Here is a 20,633-nt window from a genome sequence, read left to right on the forward strand (position 1 = left end):
TTTGCTGTATAACTCCAGGCAAATTACTTTCTCTCACAGTTGCCCCCAAGCAACTCTGAGAATAGGAACTGTTGAACCAGTACTTTAAAAATTCATTTGTTGCTCACTGTACCAATGAAATTATAGACAGCCCTAAAAATCATTCTGAAGCTTTATGGATGTACACATTGAAATGGTCATTCTCAGTACAGCTATATGTATTGTACAGACATTTACATACAACCTGCAGGCTTCTCTCCCTCTTGGGCAAAGGAAGAATAGAGACACTGACAATTCTATAGAACTTTCCATTCGTGATCTCATTTGACCTCAGTGCCCAGTCTGGCATGATTATCTCCACTTTGCAACAGAAGTTCAGAGTTGTTAAGAGATGATCCAATCATTCTAAATTAGAGGTGCCTTCGAACTCAGAGCTGCCTGACTCCAAAGCCAATTCTTTGCCATTTAGTGTTGCTTGATGCAGCCTGACTTGGAAAAATCACAGTCACTTATACCATTGCTGCTTCTTGGGGTAAGGGGTGGCTGAGGATGGTTTTCTTTCTGGGAAAGGGATAAAAAAAAAAAAACCATTTCAGTAGGAAGCCTCAGGGTCCTGGGAGAGAAGGCACACACACTCCACTTGATCAGTGCAAGAGCCCACAAGAATTAAATCAATTCCACAGACGTTAAGCGCCCACTATGGGCAAAACACGATGCCAGACTGAGATGGAGGGAGGAGCAGAGAAGGAGGAGAAACAGAAAACCTGTAAAACCCAAGACAAGCCGATCATTGTCAAGTCTTGTTTGCTCATTTTCTTAAATTCAATTCCAAACTCTCTTATTAGGAGGCTGACCAAACAAAAGAAAGACTGGCTCCCAGAGTCACCAGAAGCTTGAGGAGCTGCTTGGTTAGAGCCTTAGTGCTGGAGTTGGCAGGACTAAAGTTTGAATCTCCCTTCAAGTATTTAGTCACTGTATGATAGTGAGAAGTTTAATCTCTATGTGTTTCAGCTTTCTTCTCTTATAAAATGATCCCTATGCTCCCGTCTGGCTTTAAAACTATCATCTTAAAGAGATCTGGGTTCTAGTTCTGACTCCTGGCCTCACTACATAAATAAGCTATGATGAGAGGCATTTAGCAAGTCATTTTGCCATTAGCCTCACTTTTCTTGTCTATATGAGATATGAATTCATGACTTAGATATAAAAGGTGACCTTAAGTAATTAAAGCAGTGAGGAAGAAGCTACCTTTCAGATGTATGGATGTAGGGGAAGAGTTCGTGGCTAACAAGTGATAGAATCATTAAAGTTAAAATAAACAATTTCAAGTCTATAAAAAAAAAAGTCCTGCAAAAATCTAATGCAGGGAGGAACAGGTAAAGCCTGTGGAGTAAATTTCTCTGATAAATGTCTCACAAACACCATATGGAAAGAACTGTTTTGAAATTTTAAGACTAAGAGCTGTTCCTCAGCAAACAAATGGTCAAAGAATATGAACAAGGATCTGAGAGAGAATTCAGACCTGGAAACAAAACTGATTTTTAAAAAATTATATGAACAGATTATTTTTCAAAGGAAAAAATTGAAACTATCAACACTCATAGGAAAAAATGCTCCAAATCATTAATAACTAGAAAAATACTAACTAAAATTCTGAGATTTCACTATAAAGCGAACAACATATTATTAAAGAGGATAAAAGGTGAAATGTAAAATGTAGAGAAGCTTGAAGAAAATAGGCACACTTGTGCACTCTTGGTGAAACCATGAATTGGTCCATCCATTCTGGAAAGCAATTTGGAAACATGCCTTTACCCTTTGACCCTACCATGCCACTCCCCTACTCTCTCAAAAGAGAGAGAGAGAGAGAGAGAGAGAGAGAGAAAGAGAGAGAGAGAGAGAGAGAAGACTCATATGAACAAAGAAATTATAGTGGTTCTTATTATAGTAGTCCCAAATTGGAAACTAAAGTGGTACTCACTTATTGGAGAATGGTTGAATGAATTATATTTTATTACTGTAAAGGAAAGTTAGTGTGCCTTAAGAAATCTTTTCAAAGTACATAGAAATATCTCTACAAATGAATATAGAGTGAAATGAACAGAATTAGAAAACAATTCATACAATGACAACATTATAATCAACAACAATAAAAACTTTGAAAAACTTTAGATTTCTGATCACTTCAATGATAAACCATTCACATCCTAGCACAGAGGTGATGAATTAAAATACAAATTGAGACATACATTTTTACACATGGTCAATGTGGTAACTTGTTTTGCTGTGCTATGCATATGTTATGAGCTTTATATTCTCTTTCATTATTCAATTAGAGGAACAATGGAAGAGAATAAATACTGGTATATATGTGTGTATATATATGCATGTATATATATTATATATAATGTTAAAACCTCTAATGTAGATAATCCTTGCTTATTTTTTCCTCCAAGGGCTCCCTTTCCTTCTCTTCTTCTCCTCCCACTTTCAGCACACACACTCCTTCCAGGAAACAAAAAATACCACTTGATAAATAAATAAAACAATCATATACCTGTGTGACTATCAACAAGAGACTAAGGGGGCAGTTGGGTGGCTCAGTGGATTGAGAGCCAGGCCTAGAGATAGGAGGTCCTAGGTTCAAATCTGGCCCCAGCCACTTCCTATCTATGTGACCCTGGGCAAGTCACTTGACCCCCATTGACTAGCCCTTACCACTCTTCTACCTTGGAACCAATACACAGTATTGATTCCAAACAGAAAGTAAGAGTTTAAAAAAAAAAAGATCCCCTCCAGCTCTAAAGCTCTGATCCTTTGGACTCTCTCTTCAGATTTACTGGGGGTAAAAAATCCCTCAGGATCAGCTTGGTGGCTTAGTGGATAGAGAGCCAGGCCTAGAGAATAGTAGGTCCTGGGTTCAAATCTGACCTCAAACCCTTCCTAGCTATGGGACCCTGGACAAGTCACTTAGCCCTAATTGCCTAGCCCTTACCACTTTTCTGCTTTGGAACTGATAACTTAGTATTCATTCTAAAACAGAAGGTAAGAGTTTAAAAAACAATTCCCTCAGCCTAATTCTCAGCATCATCTCCTCTTCCTAGAAGACCTTACTTTCCCATATCCCCCATGATCCTATGTCCCAACCTGTATAGTTACTGGGAACAGTGACCTTAAAACTGAATAAAAAGAAGCTTTCCTTCTTTGTGAAGGGAGAGTGAACACAGGCACTACCCAAGATAGTGGCTTAGGGCAGCTGCCTAGGAAACTCTTAAATCCAGGTTGCAGATAAAATAGCAGAGTGGCAAGGAAGCTGGGAGCAGGAACTACAACCCAGAAACACTTAAGCTGGAATCCCAGTTTTGCCATGATAGTTCCCTATTCTGGGCCTTGGTTTCCGCCTTCCCAAAATGAAAGGATTGGACTAGAAGATCTCTCAGATTCCTCCAAGATTGAAAATATCTATGACTTTAAAACAGCAGCCTGTCTCAAAGGGAAAAGTAAGCTGGGCTTTCTTCATTGTCTAATTTAGGATAGGAACCTGAAACATCCAAATAATTGAAATAAATGTATTATTTCCCATTATTTGCTCCATTTTTCAGGCCTCATTTTTTCTCAATGTAAGCATAGACTTAGCTGAGGGGCAGAAGTTTGTATCTGGGTACTCCAATGTGCATATTCTGATTATTCTTCCTGGGAAATGTTGAAAACCAGCAGCTTTCCCACTTCCGGACACTGTGATAAGCATAGACATGCCCTAGGACCCACCAGGAAAGCCAAGAGGTGCATGTGTGTAGAAGTACAATAAATGAACAAAGATTTCAACAGCTGACACCAGAGTCTCTCCCAGTGGGGTATTGCACCTTGGCTGCAAGCCACAGATGAACTGTTTTTAATAGGATCATAGAGTTGAAAAGGATTTTTTAGACTAGATTTAGTACAAATCCTTCTTTTACAGATGAGGAAATTGAGACCCAAAGAGATCATAGGCTTTAGAGCTAAAGGAAACTTGAGCTTCATCAAAGCCAACCCAATCTTTTATTTTTGTTGTTCCAGACTTGGGTCTGACAAAAATTTTACCAACATTTTTTTCTAAAAGGTAATTTTTCATTTCTTTTCTCCTCCTTTCTACCTTTTCATCCTAAATATCCATTTCAGTGAAAGATGAAACTATGACCATTTCTCCTTATCTCCCACTCCTTGTGGTTCTGTGTGTGTGTCTTTAAGTTAGGAAGTTTGGGGTCCTGATCACATCAATGATTAGAAAATCTACACTGATATAAAAATAAAAATCTACCTTTTAAAATGCACTTTAGTGGTTTTTCACATGTATATTTCTTGTGTAATATATTAAAGGGAAAGATGCAAAATCAATTAATTATGAGGAATTTTAAACAAATCTTACTTACAAATTCACTCCCTCAATTTCCGTATCATCAAATAAGTAACCTTTTATGGAGGGAATAAAGTGAAGAACCGAGAATAAAGATCATTGCCTCAGTAGTAGAGAAGAAACAGAGATAGCTGCAAGAAGTCGCCAACATGCATCATTTGGCAGCCTCTGAGACCCAGAGAAGTTAAGTGGCTTGCCCATAGTCATTTACTAAGTGGAAAAGACAAAATTCTAACCCAGTTCTTTTGGCTTCTAATCTCTCTCTTTCCTTCTAACAGCACATAGCCTCTTTCCACCAGAAGCCCTATTCCCTCCTGCCTCGTTTTCCCAAGCAGAAAGTTAAACCCAACACCCACCCCCAGGATATGATTCCCCCTTCCCCCCAATCACTCAGGTTATCAGCGGAAAGGCTGAGATTCGAATCCACATTCTGGGAGCTTAGATTTAGCGCCCTTTGTTGTCCTTCATGTCTTAAAACGTCTATGACGCATTGCTCTGGCAGGAAGGACGCAGGAAAAAGGGTAAACCCAGCGTTGGTAGACTCAGTCCTGAGAGGGGCCTGGAGCAGGATCCGGGCTCCTTCGGACTCCAGGGACGCCCAGGTAGTCCTGCAGGGGCTCCTCCCTCCCCGTGCGCCGCCCGTCTCTTTCTCTTCCTACCCACCCACCAGTCAGCAGCATCCCTGTCTGCATCCTGTCTCCATCTCCTCCTCCCTCCTCCCCACCCCTCCTTTTCTCCCTCCCTCTCTCCCTCCCTCCCATAGAGGAGGCGGCGGCGGCGAGGACAAAGGCCGACCAGCTCCCAAACTGCTGTGTTCTTGCGCCCCCCACTGCCAGAGGCTCGCGATGGGCGCAGCGGCGCCAGGTCCGGCAGTCCTCAGGCCCGCCAGCTTCCCTGAGCTGCACTTCCGAACGGCGGCCGTCAGTCCATTCTTCTTCCCTGGCATCTTCTTTTTGCCTAGGTGGCCATACAGTCCAGGGAGGCAGCTAGGCTCCATCTCATGATCAGCGAGGGGAGACGAAGCCTCCCCAATCGGCCTGTCAACCAGGGGGAGACAGAGTGCAGGTGGAGGCTCGGCGAGTAGGCTGGGGGGTCCTTGTTGAGTTCCTGTTGTACTCTGGGGGAAGATGAACCCGGTGGGCAGGGCCCTCCAGTACCAAAGCTGCTGGGGTGAGGACTAGAGCTAAGGGGGATGGAAGGGCCTGGAGGCAGAAGGAGGGAGATGGAAGCTAGAGAAAGGGGCCAGATGTGACATAAGCCAAGAGTGCTCCAGTGCTTCAGACTCGGATTAGCCAACAGTAGTCTGCCAATGTTCCCTTGAATTCTGGGGGTCTAAGGCCAGTTCCTTAAAAGTTTATGAAGCACTGAGTACCCTATCCACCTTCCTTGGAGCAATCCCAGTGCCTCATCTTCCCTTTCTGCCTTTCTTCTTTCCAGCTGACTGCTCAGATGAACCCAGATTGCCCAGCTGAAATACTTCCCCAATTTTCCCTTTTCCCAGCCTTTTTTTTAAACCCTCACCTTCCATCCAGGAATCATTACTGTGTATTGGTTCCAAGGCAGAAGAGTGGTAAGGGCTAGGCAATGGGGGTCAAGTGACTTGCCCAGGGTCACATAGCTGGGAAGTATCTGAGGTCAGATTTGAACCCAGGTCCTCCTATCTCTAGGCCTGGCTCTCCATCCACTGAGCTACCCAGCTGCACACCCCCTCCCCAGCCTTTTGATTTTCATGCGGAAGTCGGGGAACCCAAGCTGGCCCCCCTTGGCTCTTGGGGAAGCAGAGCTAAAGAATACACCCAGCCCATTTCTGGGGGCTCCTTGGGGGTCTCCTCAATACCAGGACTTCCACAGAAAGGGTCGTTTTAAAAGAATAACATTGTGCTGAGGGGAAAATGATTTCTTTTAGATATCCACCTTTTGATGTCTAACCAAGTTCTAAATCCTTCCAGTTTTCTATATTTGTGTCTTAGATTTTCTGAGTATCTCTGAGCTTCCACCTGTGGATCAATCTGCTTGGAATCCTCTGGCTGAGCTGAGATTCCAACCAACATCTAGTTCATTGACTAGCATACATGAATCACTTAATACATGCTGATTCATTGATTGCATTCAGGAATGCTCTAGATCCCAATCCAGCACTCCCTCCACTGCACTAGGCTGAACCAGTCTGATGGGTGCTCTAGTTCTCAGCCTGTCAGCCCCCAGTTAGTCTGGCTTGGGGATGTGGAGAATCCTACCCTCTTCCCACTACCACCACCTCCACTGGGCCTCTGAACTATTCACCCTTCTGGTCATTGACACTCATGCCCATCCTCAGAATGATGCTGAGGAGATAAAGCAGAGCAGCTGCTGGGAAACTGCCGCCAAGTTTATTTTTGACATCTTTTCCCAGTCTGTGGTGCTGCTGGCTGAGTGGGGCCCCTGGCCTAAAGGTCATAGCCTGAGGTTTGGCCCAAACAGAATGTGGAGAGGAGGAAAAGCCGCTCATTTTCAGCTCTGAAGGACCCAGACTTCCCAGACTGCCCAAGCCTAGGTCTTAATGGAAGTAAAAGGACTTTTAGACAACAGCATTGGGGGCCAAGGAGACAGAGAAAGGCAATGATAAAAGGGGGATCCACTGGAAAGATCCAATATCCTAGGCTCAGGTAAGCCCCTCTCCCAGGGCTGGACCCTTATCTGGATAGAAGGAAAATGGCAAGTTATTTGCTCAATACAGGCTCAAGATATAAAAGGGCTATTGTAACCAGATACACAGAGGAGCAGAAGACTCAAGCAGTGTTTTGGCCATCAGCAGTCCAGAAGTGAAAGTGCTATTGGACAAAAAGGGCCATAGGGATGTATTAATATTCAGACTTGGGAGCCAGATTGTCCTAGGGACCTTGAGAGAAGCTACAAAGATTTGGTTTCAAGCCCTGCCTCTTATTCACACTGGCTAGGTGACTACCAATGCTATGGGCACCTTTCTAAGGCTCTGAATTTCAGAGGAGGTAACCTGTATTGGCAGAGTCTCCTCACCCAAGGATCCCGTGTCAGTGAAATCACAGAAGTCCCCTTGCCTTCTCTTCTTGCGTTTGTTTGATTCTTGAAAGCACGAAGCATGAATTCTTCCAGACTCCTGGGTTACTGTTGAAGAAATTATTGCTCCATGATGGGAAGAAGCAAAACGATGGACTGTAGTGCTGAGCTGGGAATCAAGAAGATGTGAGCTCAAATCCAGTGTCTGACATTTGCTAGCTTTGTGACATGGGCACTTGCCTTGATTCTCTGAGTCTGGATTCATCATCTCTATAATGGGTATAACCACCCCGGTATGAGGGACCCCCCAAAGAGTGCTTCAGAAGTGGGAGTTATTATTAGACACCATTTGGCATTTCATGGAGGTATCATTAGAAATACTTGAATATATTAGCAGTACTTGTGGAGCAGTGCCCAATGTTCCTGAAAGTGTCAACTTCCATCTTCAGAAGTAATTGGCTTGATTGAGAGCTAGCCCTAGAGACGGGAGGTCCTAGGTTCAAATCTGGCCTCAGACACTTCCCAGCTGTGTGACCCTGGGCAAGTCACTTAACCCCCATTGCCTAGCCCTTACCACTCTTCTGCCTTGGAGCCAATACACAGTATTGACTCCAAGACGGAAGGTAAGGGTTTAAAAAATAAAAATAAAAATAAATTAAAAAAAGAAGTAATTGGCTTGACCTGATTCCTCAGAGAAGCTTACCAACATATCTTCAGAGTATCTTTGCCCCACAGATTCATAGAGTTACCCATTAGTCAATGCCTGGAAAGACTGACTTTTCTTTCATGAAAATCATTATTGGTTCTTCCCCTCTGTCTTTCTCTTCCCCACCTCTCTGCATTTCATTGTTATAATGAAGATTGTCTTTAATAAAGTGTCTAATAAAAATCCCCTGTGTTTGTCCTTTTCAAAGAGCTTTCACATATACTGTCTTCTGGGACCCTCACAACAACCCTAAGAGGTAAATAGAGAAGGCACTATTAAAATAATTCCCATTTCACAGATGAGGAATATGAGACACCCTCAAGGACACCAGGATTATGAACAAAAGAGCCAAGACTAAGACCTTGGCTTTCCTACTCCACTTCCTTTTACTGCCTCCTGCATGTGTCATAACTACACTGGACCCTTTACAAAGTGAGTTTACTGAACCTTGACACCACCCTATCCCAACCAATGAAGAAACCCAACCAGATGCACAGATCCAGAAGTATAGAGAGGCATGCACTTATTGTACCAGTCTTTAAAAGGTGTAGGAAGTGTAACAAAGAGGTTTAGGAGTTGTAATGTATAGAATGCTGGACCTGAAGTCAGGATGGGTGCCATAAAGCCTTCCTCGGACAATGTCTAGGTGTCCAGGGATAGCCCTCCTGACCTCTCAGAGTCTCAGACAGCTCTCTAAAACCATAAATTGTGGATGGGATGCGATCTTTTTAGGTGGAAGGAGATCCTGTGCAGCAAAAGACCAGGTCCCTGATTTGTCAAGTAAATTCTTTTAATAAAGGCAAGAAATACAAGCCACAAATGCAACCTTTTTCAATGGGAATGTTTGAAATTCATTCTTGCAAATTCAATGTGGATTGGTTTTATAATTATTCTGGAGTCAATATTCAGGAGACCTTGGAAAGGAATTCAGAAAGGAGGGAAACCATACTTTTTGTAAGCACAAAGGCTGCCAAAGGAACAGCAAGCCAGGATTTGTCTCCGCTTTTATTTAAGGCTCCCAGGAATTATCCATGTTAAGCTTGAGAGAATAGTCTAGCCATCATTTTCCGCTCAGACAGAGAACCTCAAGAAAGAAGGGTCCTTATTTCCTGGCAGCCAGGCTAACTCTAAGCTTTTCATGTAACTGTGCTTCCTGAATCCCCCAGCATTCCCTGTTCTGAATACTGACTAACCTATAATCCATTTTCCCAATGGGCTCTGATCTAGGCCAGACATAGTGGCTGAACTGAGAGCCGATCTGAATCTTCCAGGGTGTGGCCTGAAGCTGGTGTCTCATGGGGAAAGGACCTCTGGAAAATTTAAAAATTGATTTTACATCTCCTAGAAGAATTGGACTTAAAGCTAAATCCTGGTGCTACAAACTACCCCGATAATATTTCTGGTCATTATTATATCCTTCCTGATTTTAGACAAAAACTCTGTGACTCTCTTTCCAATCCAACCCAATCCAATCCAACAACCATTTATGTGCTTCCTAGATACCAGACTAAATATTAAATACTCAATAACAAGGCAAAAAACATGCTTACGCTAAAGAAAATCACATTCTGTTGGGGGGGGAAGTTTAAGAGATTCAGCATATAAACATATAAATATATATGTGGCTATTTGAGGAGGAATTCAGTACTGATGCCTTGAGAGAACAGGAAAGATGTCCCAGAGGAAGTGACCCAAGTGCCGAGCTTTGAAGGAAGCTAGAGATTTAAAGAGTCGAGGAAGCAGTGCCTTCTAAGCATGGCAGATGATCCATGAATGGAGGCAAGAGATGGAGTACCAAGTTGGCTGGAATTTACAGTGTGTGAAAGAGGAGCAACTTGAAATTAACTGGAACGATGTTTCATTTCTGCTGGATTCGGTCTTCATCTCTGAAGAGGGTTGGACGGGAAAGAATGAAGGGGAAAGTCAATAAATGACTAGGTCAAGGAGAACAACAACAAAACTTGAACTTTAAAATGCATCAAAACTTGACCTTAAGTTGCCTAGTAATAGGTTAAAAGTAACTATTGATGTTATACAATATACAAATACAATCGTGGTCTTCCTAGTGATAAGACACCTGTACAGGTAGACTATAACTCACACTATTATAGAATGAAAGTTCCCTGAAGGCAGGAACTATTTCATTTCTTCAGGACCCAGCCCAGTGCCTGGCACATAATATTTAATAAATGATTATTTGAATAAACGAATAGCATCTAAAGCACTTTTATCACAATAACTCTACAATGAAGGTAGAACAAATATTTTTATCCCCATTTTACAGATTAATTAGGAAGGAAGCAGTATTTATTAAGCTCCTAATATGTACCAGGCATTGTACTAAACTCCTTACAGTTCAATCTTCACAAAAACCCTGGAAAGGAAATAGTGCTATTATTATCTACATTTTATAGTTGAGGAAACTGAGTCAGAAGATGAAGTGATTTGCCCAGGGCCACACAGCTAGTAAGTGTCTGAGGTCAAATTTGAATTCAAGTCTTTCCTACTCCAGGCCCAGCAATCTATGCATTATGGAGCCACCTAGCTGACTTTAAAGGAGGACCCTAAAACAGAGAAATGAAGAGATTTGTCCAGTATCACACTAGAGGTAAGAATGAGAGCTAGGATTTTAAATCAGGTCTCTCCTGTTTCCAAATCCACTAGTCTTTCCATTATATTCACTCTTCTGATGGTGGCATTGGGGGGGGGGGGGAATAGAGAACTGGATCTGGAATCAGAAAGACCTGAGTTCAAATCTGATCATTGTAATTCAATGAGTTCCAATGGGTTCCATTGACTTAGGAGAAAAACAGAAAGGAACAAGGAAGGAAAGTTAGTACTAAGGCCAGATTACCTATGCAGTGAGACTGGAGAAAACCCTGGAAAGCCCCTTCTCCCCAAAATGCCAACCATGTAATTCTACCATGATAGCTGCATGCCTTTGGAAGCCCAGTAAGAATTCAAATTCCCCAAGAAAGGGAACACTTTCTTGGTAGAAATTCACAACATGCTTTCTTTAAAACAACAACAACTGTAATTTGTTTATTGGATGTTACAAATACAGCTAAAATATGTTTTAATGCAAAAAAGAAAGGTAACATCTTAATGTCTCCCATCTATATTTCGCCAGTTCACCCTAGATATAGCCTGCCATGAACACCCTATAGGTATCCAGTATATGTGTGCCTAGCATCACAATAGCTCATGCTCATCTATTTATGACTTCTACAACACAACAAACTTGTATGGGCAGGTAGAACTAGTGTTATCCTCATTTCACAGTGAGAAAGAGGCTCATATTTGATCGATGATGATGATGATGATGGCTAACATTTCTATAGCATATTAAGGTTTTTAATGCATCTCCTTTTCCCCCCTCACAACAACCCCTGGGAGCTTTTAGTATTTGCCCTTTTTTGATGTTGAAGAAACTGATATAAACAGAGGTTAAGGGGCTTTGCCCTGGATTGCACAGCTATTAAGTGTCTGAGGCTGAATTAGAACCCATTCTTGACTATAAGTCTAGTGCTTAATGGCTGAACCACCTAGCTTAGGGTCATCCACCAAAATCAGGATTCTAACCCAGGTCATGATCACAGATTTAGAGCTGTAAGGAACTTTAGATATTATTTATCCAAAGGAACATGGACAGAGGATCAAACTCTTGGAATCAAAGATCTAGGTTTGAATGCTACTTTTTTCCTTACTAGCTGTGTGACCTTAGATAAATTACTTGTCTACCTGAGTCTCAGTTTCCCCATTTGAAAAATATGAATGATAATATTAGCAACTACTTCAGAGAGTTGTTGTAATGACCAAATGAGATAATGTATATAAGACATTTTGAAAACCTATTCATGAGGGCAGTGAGGTGACTCAGTGGATTAAGAGCCAGACCTAGATATAGGAAGCCCTGGGTTTAAGTCTGGCTTCAGACACTTCCTAATTGTGTGACCCTGGGCAAGTACTTAACCTCAATTTCCTATTGCTTATTGCTCTTCTGCCTTGGAACCAATACACAGTATTGATTTTTCAGATGGAAGATAAAGGTTTAAATAAAACCTGTTCAGCATCACACTGATGGCCACAGACTAAGCTAGGATGAGAACCCAGGTTCCCTGATTTCAGATCCAAAGCTCTTTTCTACTCAACTGTACTATGTCCTTAACTGAAGCCATCTTTCTGGCACAGATCCCAGTAGCTCACAAAACACTTACATACACAAAATAATCTTTCTATATTCAGTCTACTAACTCTTCCTGCCATAGAATGCTGACTTACATTTGCATAAAATTTTGACATTCTATAAATATTCTTATGTACATTTGACAGATGAAGCCACAGAAGCCATGAATAGATATATATGGATACTGTCAGAAAGGTAACATTTGAACCCAGAACTCTGGATTCACAATCCAGATTCCTTTCCCCAAGCTCTGCTGCTTCCCCTAGAAATGCACAGGGAAGTCAATAGTTTCCATTTCAGCAAAGTTTATAAAAGAGGACTATGTGATATATCCATTTCCTGAATCTTTCTGGGTGGTACTGCGTCTGTGGGTACATATGTGCCATTTTTTCCATTGACAAATTATCCAGCATCTTCATAGAACTCCAGCCTACAGTAAACCTATCAAACCTGATCTAACCTAGTTTTCTTGGTTTCCCAATAAATAAACTGACACTCTTAGAGGTAATTTGATTTGCCTATTGTCACACAGATAATGTGTCAGAAATGGAAGGGGATTAATTTACTTATTTAGATTAATACCAAAAAAAAAACATTTTATAGAGCTAGAAATAATAATTTTAAATTTTACAAGGAAGTACAAAAGATCAAGAATGTCAAGGGAATCATGAAATTCAAAGGAAATTATGAAAAAATGTGAAGGAAGGTGGCTTGGCCAGACCGGATCTCAAATTGTATTACAATTATAAGATGTATCATAAAACAATAATCATCAAAACAATCTGGCACTGGCTAAGAAACAGAGGAATGGATCAATGGAATCGAACATATATATGGTAATATACAGTGGTAAGTAACCATAGTAATCTAGTGTTTGATGAGTCCAAAGATCCAGGCTGTGGGGACAAGAATTCACTACTTGATAAAAGTTGCTGGGAAAACTGGAAAGCATTTTGACAGAAACTAGGTATACACCAGCATTTTACATCATATGCCAAGATATGGTCAAAATGGGTACATGATTTAGATATAAAGGATGATACCATAATAAAATTAAGGAAGCATGGAATAGTTTTCCTATCAGATCTATGGGCAGAATTTATGGCCAAAAATGCATAAAGAACATTATAGGATATAAAATGAATAATTTTGATTATATTAAATTAAGAAGATTTTGAAGAAGCAAAATCAATGCAGCCAAGATTAGAAGAAAAACAGAAAACTTTGGGAGGGGATGGAATTTCTACAGAAAGTTAATCGGGTAAAGCCCTTGTTTTTCAAATATATAGAAAACTAAGGCAAATTTATAAGGATACAAGTCATACATAAAGATACAAGTATAAAAGACCATAAATGGTCAAAGCATATAAACAGATTTTTTCAGATGAAGAAATCAAAGCTATTTATAGCTATATGAAAACATGCTCTAAAATCACTATTAGTTAGATAAATACAAATTAAAATGACTCTGAGATATTCCCTCACACATATCAGATTGGCTAATATGACAATAAGGGAAAATAAGTGTTAAATGGGACAGGGGGAAATGGGAGCATTGATGCACTATTGGAATTGTGAACTGATCCAACCATTCTGGAGAGCAATTTGGAATTATGCCCAAAAGGCATACTTGTTGACCCAGCAATGTCACTACTAGATCTATATATCAAAGAGGTTTTTTTAATAGAAAAAGAACTAGATAGATATATAGACAGATAGACAGGATGGAGAGAGGGAGAGAGAGAGAGAGAGAGAGAGAGAGAGAGAGAGAGAGAGAGAGAGAGAGAGAGAGAGAGAGAGAGAGAGAATTAAAAAAAAAAAAAGAGGATGCCCATCAACTGGGGAATGACTGAACAAGTTATGGTATATAAGTGTGATGGGAAACTATTATGTTACAAGAAATGACAACCAGGATGACTTCAGATAAACCTGAAAAGACTTAAATAAAACAATGTAAAATGAAGTGAGCAGAACCAGTAGATCATTGTATACAGTAACAGCAATATTGTACTGTGATCAGATGTGAAGGTATTATTACTATTTCCAGTAATACAATGACCTAAGACAGTTTGGAAGGACATATGATTAAAAATGCTATCTACTTCCAGAGAAAGAACTGCTGGAGGCAGATTATTTTTTCTTTTCTTTCTTTTTCTTGGTTTTTTATCTCTGCTTTTCTTTTACAACATTACTATTACAGAAAAGTGTTTTACATGACTGAATGTATAACAAATTAAGTTGCATTCTCAGAGAGTGGGGAGAAGAGGGAGTAAAAGAATTTGGAACTCAAAATAAAAAAAATAAAATGTTTAAAAATTTTACATGTAATTGGAAAAACATTTAAAAAAAGGAATCAATCTAAAAAATAAATGAGAAGTGACCTCTAACATTATGGGGACTAAGGAGCATATATGTATCCCCCCACTAGACTTGGAGTTCCTTAGGACCAGAGAATGTCTTGTACTTTTCTTTGTATCCCCAGTGCTTAGCACAGTACCTGTCTGACACATAGTAGGTGCTTAATTGATGTTTGTTGAAGGACCACATGATTATCAGAAATATATTGGAAATAGGCAGTTTTCAGATAAAGAAATCAAAACTATCTACAAGCACCTGAAAAAGTGTTCTAAATCTCTTACAATTAGAGAAATTAAAATCAAAACAACTCTGAGGTACCACCTCACACTTAGCAGACTGACTAATATGACAGCAAAGGAAAGGAATAAATGTTGGAGGAGATGTGGCAAAATTGGGACACAAATGCATTGCTGGTGGAGTTGTGAATTGATCCAACCATTCTGGATGACAATTTGGAACTATGCCCAAAGGGCGCCAAAAGACTGCCTGCCTTTTGATCCAGCCATGTCACTGCTGGGATTATACCCCAAAGAGATAATAGAGAAAAATATGTGTACAAAAATATTTATAGCCACACTCTTTGTGGTGGCAAAAAATTGGAAAATGAGGGGATGCCCTTCAATTGGGGAATGGCTGAATATATTGTGGTACTGATGGTGATGGAATACTATTGTGCTGTAAGAAATGAGCTGGAGGAATTCCATGTGAATTGGAACAACCTCCAGGAATTGATGCAGAGTGAAAGGAGCAGAACCAGAATAACATTGTTCACAGACAGATATACTGTGGCACAATCCAACATAATGAACTTCTCCACTAACAGCGATGCAATGACCCAGGACAATTCTGAGGGTCTTATGAGAAAGAATACTCTTCACATCCAGAGAAATAACTGTGGGAGCAGAAACACAGAAGAAAAACAACTGCTTGATCACATGGTTTGATGGGGATATGATTGAGGAATGTAGATTCTAAATGATCACCCTAGTGCAAATATTAATAATATAGAAATAGGCCTTGATCAATAATACATGTTAAAACTCAGTTGAATTGCTCATTGGCTATGGAAGGGGGTGGGAGGAGGGGAGGGAAAGAACATGATTCATGTAACCATGGGAAAATATTCTAAATTAATTAAATAAACTTTAATAAAGGGGAAAAAAAGAAAAAAAAAGAAATACACTGGGGCTAAGGCTACTAGTAGTGACTGAATAGTGTGATGGACTTGAGAATTACAGAGACCTGGGTTCCATTCCTGCTTCAGATACTTGCTATAACAATAAGGGAAGGGAAGGGAAGGGAAGGGAAGGGAAGGGAAGGGAAGGGAAGGGAAGGGAAGGGAAGGGAAGGGAAGGGAAGGGAAGGGAAGGGAAGGGAAGGGAAGGGAAGGGAAGGGAAGGAAGGAAGGAAGGAAGGAAGGAAGGAAGGAAGGAAGGAAGGAAGGAAGGAAGGAAGGAAGGAAGGAAGGAAGGAAGGAAGGAAGGAAGGAAAACAAGGACTTATTAAATGCCTACTATGTGCCAGGCATTATGCTAAATGCTTTACAAATATCAAATCATTTGGTCCTCACAACAATTTTATAAAGTAGATGCTATTATTATCATCTCCATTTTACAGCTGAAGAAAGCAAAGCAAAAAAAAAGGCTATAAGTCTTGCCCAGGGTCACATAGCTAGTATATTTGAATTTAAGTATTCCTGACTCTGGGCCCAATCTCAGCTACCTGGCTGTCAGAGGCTCTCCTCTCTGAGTCTTAGTTTTCTTATCTGTTAAATGGATCTAATAGTAACTTGAAAAATTATGTCAAGGGCTGTTGTGAGAATCAAGTGAAAGCAAGAAGCAAGCGTTAAAGAGCTATATAAGGTAGTACTTATGAGGCAACATTCACTTTGATCTTTTTTTAACCCTCACCTTCTATCTTAGAATCAAGCTATACAGTGAAGCCAGGATAAGTGAACCAGGATATATTGAGGGACAACTATACTGTGTATTGGTTCCAAGACAGAAGAGTGGTAAGGGTTAGGCAAGTAAGTGACTTGCCCAGGGTGACACAGCTAGGAAGTGTCTGAGGTCAAACTTGAACCCAGGACCTCCCATCTCTGTCCCTGGCTCTCAATCCACTGAGCCACCCAGCTTCCTGGACTTTGATCTTATTTGAAGATGGAGTAAAGGGATGGTGGTGACCCTACTCTTATATGGTGGAGGCTCAAAGGACTATATTTTTCATAGGATTTTCATTTTCTAAATAGGGATGAGAAGACACAGAGGAACAAACATTTTGTGTTTGGTTTCTTACTTATTAGTATTACTGAACCTGTGAGTTCCTGTTCTAGGGAATTCCCTTGTAGGTCAATTCTGTTTTTTAGAAAATTATATTCTTCGTTGGATTTTTGTGCCTCTTTTTCCTCTTGGCCATTTTTAAGCTGTTATTGTCTTTTTGCATTATTTTCATTTCTTTCTCTCGTTTTTGTTCCATCTCTCTTCTTTGATTTTTTAGTTCTGTTTTGAGCTCTTTCAGTTCCTGAGACCAATTCTCATTTTTCTTTGAAGTTTTGCATGTGGTTGCTTTGCTCTCATTGTTCCTTACTGAATCTGTGCCTGCTTCTTTGTCTCTGTAAAAATTTTCTGTGGTTAGGTGTTTCTTTTGTTGTTTACTCATTTCCCAGCCTTTTTTGACTATGGGTTGGGAGTTCTGAACATTGCTGATTGTGTCTCCTCTGCTAATGGCTTGCAGGACTCAGCACAGTGAGTTGTTTTGCCCTGGGGCTGGGGGCTTCACTGAAGCCTTGAAATGACTCTGGTGCCTCACTAGGCAAGAGCCAGGCTTGGGACTTCAAAGGTTGGCTGTAGGGTGTTCTGTTATTGGCTTAGGCAGAGTCCTGGGAATCCAAAGTTGGCCTCTGCCCAGACTTGGACCTGGCTCCATAAGTGGGGGGTGGTCAGTCTATACTCCTCTGGGTGTAGTTTTATTTTGATTCCCCCTTATCATGTGACATTTGACTCTCTCTGCCTACCTTTCAAGCTGTTTTCTGCAGGAAAGCCCCCTTACCCTGTCTCCTTGTTGAATCTCTAACTTCAGTCATTTTGAGGAACTATTTTAAGGTTGGTTTAGAAGGATTCTCAGAGAGGTTCCAATTTTCACTGCTACTAAGGGATCTGCCCTAGGATTCTCTTGATTTTTTTTTGTATTTTAAATAATGGAGTTTATTTCCAAGTATCTCAGCTCCTCTCTTCCCTTCCCACATTATAGAAGGCATCATCCAGCAAACAAATACGCATGTGTAAATTATGCTTTCATTTTTTAGTTCTTTTTTTCTGGCAGTGATATTCACATGCTATTCTTCAAGTATTAAATCTGCAGCAATATATAATGTTCTCTTGGTTCTACTCATTTCATTTCTCATTATCCCTTGTATTTGTTTCCAAGGTTTTTAATTAGTCTACTCATCATTTCTTTTTTTTTTTTTGAAAATTTTATTTAATTAGTCATTTTAGAATTTTTCCTTCTTAGGATTCCCTTATAAGGAAATTCTCTTTACCAATGCAGATTGGCACTTGCTATGCAGCTTGTCATGAATTCCCTAAGAAGTTGTCCAGAGTCATACAACCAGCAGGTGTCAGAGATCCCTTCTGAACCCCAAGCATTGACATTGGACTCACCAGAACTGAAGGTCTGCAAACAAGAAGTGAAGGGACTTCTGAAGGGAAAGGATTAAGGGCTAGAGTCCTCCATGTGCAGCCCTAAATTTCTCTAACCTCAATATCTGCACTAACCATTAGCCCAGCCTCCTTCCAGCTTTAAGTACTCCAGATCCACACCATCTACAAAACAGAAGTAGGCCATCTCCACCAGAGTCCTTTGGCTGAAGGAAATTAAAGCCCTAGAGCAGTGATGGCAAGCCTTTTAGAGACCAAGTGCCCCAAATGCAAGTGCCTCACACTGCATGGGAGCCCCCACCTTACTCCAGACAGGGGAGGGAAGAAGCGCTCCCATGGGCTGCTGAGCAGAGGGGCATGTGATGGGAGAATTGTCCTCAGGCATGCATGGAGAAGAGGAGGGGAACAGGCTCCTCCAGCACACATGCCATTTTGCTACTTGTAACAGCTCTTAGCAGTGAATAAAGAGTGTGGTGGAATAAGAAGGCTTAGGCTCTGACCCAGAGCGAATCTCTTGGCCTTCCCAGGGCTTAGTTTCCTAGTCTATCAGATGTGGACTAGCTAACCTCTACGGTCTTTTTCCAATGCTAAATTCGATGATCTGAAAAGAGCTTAACTTGGGACCAGATTCTGGAATGGAATGGGGAAAGTACTATGAGTGGAATGGGGTCCTTTATTCTCCTGGAAGAGAGAAGAGGAAAAAGAGGAGAAAAGGGAGAGCTGGTTGAGAGAGGGGTGGGTGAGTAAGGCAGAAGAGGGGACCAGCTAAGCAAGGGAAACACACAAATACACACACATACACACACATCTTGACTTTTGTTGAAATTGTCTACAGGATTAAGGAGGTAAGATGTTCAGGGTGTCACAGATCCTCATCAGCACAGGCTCAGGGTTTCCTCAGTTGTTTGTTTGTTTCTGTAAAATATAGCTTTATTTCTCAATTAACTCAAAGCTTTTTTAAAAAAAGTTCTAATACCTTTTACATTGACCAAAGAAAATGATTTCAACCACATTGACTGAGAAGGTGAGTGACCATTAATAAAGAAGTAATCCCACACATCCTGAGTTGCTAACAAATAATGAATTCCAAAGGCTAGTTGCTATGCAGATTTAAGGGGAATATTAATTGCTCTCCCATGCATCCATCCTCAAGGAAGTACTTCTGGGGTCTGGACAACTCTGGGCTCAGAGGTGTGTGAACAAGGACCTAAGAATAACTGGGGCTTAGATCTCACAGATGGGACAGTGGGGCAAGGGTAGGGAAACTGAGGCCCAGACCTCTGAAACAAAAAGGGATCAGGGGATCTCTGTCTTTCTATATCTCTGTCTCACTCTGAATGTCCTGTGTCTCTTGATTTCTCTCTCTCTGTCTCTCATACATACACACATACAGGATATTTTCAGAAATCAGAGCTTGGCATGTGCCTGGGCTGCAGGAGCCCAAGCCATTCTAGTGTGGCAATTTCCCCAAGCACATTTGACTTCACAGACTAATCAACCTACATATCCAGAGAGACATGGACCAGAAGAGGATACCAGCAGTCCTTCTGCCCAGTCCTGCTGGGCAGCTGCCCAACCCTGCTCAGTGCCAGACTGCTGTTAAAAATGTATATAATTTGGAAAAGGGGAAGGAAAGTAATACAGTGGGAAAACACTACATATAAAAATTATTGAATTTATTTAACAGAGAAGGGAGGAAGGGAAGGAGAGTGGGAAAGGGTGAAATCTAAATCTTTTATCCACTAAATCAACACTATCTAACTCACACTAAACTAATCTCATCAAAGTAGTCTCATTTAAGTAGGAAGGGTCAGCTCTCCAATCCTTGTCCAGCAGAAGACTAAAGATAACTTCTCAGCACAGCCAGTAGATATTCAAAAGTCCAGTAGCTTGATGAATGGGTTTCAATATGGCTCAGCCACACACCTTTTCTCCTTCACCTCCCAGGTTCAGATTGACAGTTGGGGAACTGTTCCTAGGACTTCTGACTCAATCAGACTCAAGAAGAGTCTGAGTCTCATGCCCTGTCAATCATTCTCTTGCACCCTGTAATTTCCCTCGCTGTAGGCCTCCCCCCCTTTGCACAAAGCCTGAATTGTGTTGAAAACACTGTTTTGGCATTTGTGCACAAACTAACTTACTTACAGATTACCTAAACTAAAATATCTTCCCCAAATAACAAATAATATATACTCAACTATCTTAACCTATCTAATACTATCCTATTCTAGGGATTTTATCAAGGAACAGGGAAAAGGGATTAAATAATGAACAAGTACAAATTTCAAGCATATACAAAAGCACAAGCAAATAACATCAAAAGCAAAAGATAAACACAAC

The sequence above is a fragment of the Monodelphis domestica genome, chromosome 5, assembly GCF_027887165.1.
Source record: "Monodelphis domestica isolate mMonDom1 chromosome 5, mMonDom1.pri, whole genome shotgun sequence".
Classification (NCBI taxonomy): Eukaryota; Metazoa; Chordata; class Mammalia; order Didelphimorphia; family Didelphidae; genus Monodelphis; species Monodelphis domestica.